Consider the following 3,393-nt stretch of genomic DNA (forward strand, 5'->3'; position numbering starts at 1 on the left):
TGCGCGTAATGTAATCGGTAACTACATCCTCGAACATAGCACCAATGTTTTATCCCTAGTGGCAACAAGACATCCATAATCTTAGAGATTTCTGTCACTTCCCAGTTCACGGAGACATGAACCCACTATCGAGCATAAATACTTCCTCTTGGAGTTACAAGCATCTACTTGGCCAGAGCATCTACTAGTAACGGAGAGCATGCAAGGTCATAAACAACACATAGACATAACTTTGATAATCAACATAACAAGTATTCTCTATTCATCGGATCCCAACAAACGCAACATATAGAATTACAGATAGATGATCTTGATCATGTTCGGGAGCTCACAAGACCCGACAATTAAGCACAATGGGGAGAAGACAACCATCTAGCTACTGCTATGGACCCATAGTCCAGGGGTAGACTACTCACACATCACTCCGGAGGCGACCATGGCGGCGTAGAGTCCTCCGGGAGATGATTCCCCTCTCGGCAGGGTGCCGAGGCGATCTCTGAATCCCCGAGATGGGATTGGCGGCGGCGGCGTCTCAGTAAGGTTTTCCGTATCGTGGCTCTCGGTATCGAGGTTTTTGGTCCAGGGGCTTTATATAGGCGAAGAGGCGGCGTCAGAAGGTCGAAGGGGCGACGACACTATAGGGAGGCGCGGGCCCCCCTTGGCCGCGCCGGCCTAGGGTTTGGTGGCCCTGTGCCCCCTCTCTGGCGGTTCTCGTGTGTTCTGGATGCTTCCGGGCAATATAGGAACACAGGCGTTGATTTCGTCCAATTCCGAGAATATTTCTTTACTAGGATTTCTGAAACCAAAAACAGCAAAACAAAGAATCGGCACTTCGGCATCTTGTTAATAGGTTAGTTCCAGAAAATGCACGAATATGACATAAAGTGTGCATAAAACATGTAAATATCATCAATAATGTGGCATGGAACATAAGAAATTATCGATACGTCGGAGACGTATCAGCATCCCCAAGCTTAGTTCCTGCTCGTCCCGAGCAGGTAAACGATAAACAAAGATAATTTCTGGAGTGACATGCCATCATAACCTTGATCATACTATTTGTAAAGCATATGAACTGAGATCAAATCATTCAAAGCAAGTATCTATATTGACATAAGAGATGATAATGCAAGAGTTAGACAAGCTAGAAGTTTTCATGAACTATTGCTTTAAAGACATGCAACCGTACAAAGTTCATTAAAGATGTATTAAGTATTCAGCATAGAAGTTCTATCCTTCATTCCAAGCATCAAGTAAATTTTCACAACATAAGAAGGATTCAGTCAAGTAAACATAAACATGAACGTCATGAATCAACTGTTTCGAAGTCTACTCAACCGGTGAGCGCAAGCATTTGGTATTAGCACCAGGATGTTATGGCATAAAGAACGTTAATGGGGGTTTGGAAGGCCAAATGGAAGAAAGGCTTGCAAAGCTGTAAATGACCATTAGACAAGAGGAAGCCTTATGATCGAAGCTATGCAAGGAGTAGTGATTGCCATGCAACGGATGCACATAGAGCTATATGTCTATGAAAGCTCTCCAATGGAACTAGTGGGGGTGCATCCAACTTGGTTGCTCACGAAGACCTAGAGCACTTTTGAGGAGGCTCATCATTGGAATATACAACCCAAGTTCTATAGTGTAAATTCCCCACATAGTTATACTAGTAAAACATGAAAACTCTCTCATATGAATGTAGGTGCTGAACATGAGCACAAATGATGACTATGAATAATGCGGGTGCTAAAACATGAGCACAAGTGTGGATAAAAGATAGTAATGCTGCCCCCTTTTTCTTTATTCTCTTTTTTTTTCTTTTTCTCTTCCTCTTTTTTTCTTTCTTTTCATTTTTTTTTCTTTCTTCTCTTTTTTTCTTTTTGATGGCCTCCACGGCTCTTTTCATTTTTAGGGGCAACATCCTAATATGACAACACAATTTTTGGTACAAATAACTCATAATGAATGAAACATGATGTATGAAACTGTATGCCTCTGCCAGTGTAGCAGGATGTGCAATGATCTAGCGTAACATGGGTAAACCACACATCAGCTGTATATGATCATGCAAACCAATATATAAATAATAAATGACAACATGGCATGTAATGTAAAAATGGATGTTGCATGGCAATATATCTCGGAACAGCTATGAAAATGCTGTGGTAGGTAGGTATGGTGGCTGTTTTGAGGAGATGTATGGGCTTATGTGTAGGAGAACAAGAGAAAGTTCTCCCACGGGTTTGGATGTACCGGCGAAGTATGCACAATTCTCAATGTGAGCAAAAGGCAATGCACAGTACCGAGTAGGCTAGCAAATTTGGATGGTGGAAGTGCCAAAAACCGTAGCTTAACATTAGTCAAAAAGAACTCACAAGCTTATTGCAAACAACTAGCAGGTTCATCATTAAGAGCATGATTAAAATTTTACTCCAACGAGGGCCGTTCACGGTGGCACAAGTACCCCGCTAGCTCCCTCGACCTTCAGCACAACTTAGTTATTACGATGAACTCTCAGACATGGAAAGCTATCAAGTCCAACTACGCCTTCAACTATTTAAATAGAGTTTGTAGTACGGCACAAGCTTAAAGACAACAATCCACTACTAATTTTAACTTATTTATCCAGCAAGCCTTACCATCTAAATATCTCAAAACATTTGCAAAGAATCAAGTTATCAAAGCTCAATGTTCTACAAGTATTTTATTATATATTACCACATGCAACATTTCCCGTTTCCAACCATACAACAATGTAACGAAGAAGAAACTTTGCCATGAATATTATGAGTAGAGCCTAAGGACATACTTGTCCATATGCTACAGCGGAGCGTGTCTCTCTCCCACAAAGTGAATGCTAGGATCCATTTTATTCAAACAAAACAAAAACAAAAACAAACCGACGCTCCAAGAAAAGCACATAAGATGTGATGGAATAAAAATATAGTTTCAGGGGAGGAACCTGATAATGTTGTCGATGAAGAAGGCATCCCCAAGCTTAGACGCTTGAGTCTTCTTGATATATGCAGGGGTGAACCACCGGGGCATCCCCAAGCTTAGAGCTTTCACTCTCCTTGATCATGTTGTATCATCTCCCTCTCTTGATCCTTGAAAACTTCCTCCACACCAAACTTAGAACAACTCATTAGAGGGTTAGTGCACAATCAAAATATACATGTTCAGAGGTGACATAATCATTCTTAACACTTCTGGACATTGCACAAAGCTACTGAAAGTCAACGGAATCGAAATATCCATCGAACATAACAAAACCGGCAATGCGAAATAAAAGGCAGAATCTATCAAAACAGAACAGTTCGTATTGACGAATTTTATCGAGGCACCAGACTTGCTCAAATGAAAATTCTCAAATTGAATGAAAGTTGCGTACAT

This window comes from Lolium perenne, chromosome 7, assembly GCF_019359855.2.
Source record: "Lolium perenne isolate Kyuss_39 chromosome 7, Kyuss_2.0, whole genome shotgun sequence".
In the NCBI taxonomy this organism is placed as follows: domain Eukaryota; kingdom Viridiplantae; phylum Streptophyta; class Magnoliopsida; order Poales; family Poaceae; genus Lolium; species Lolium perenne.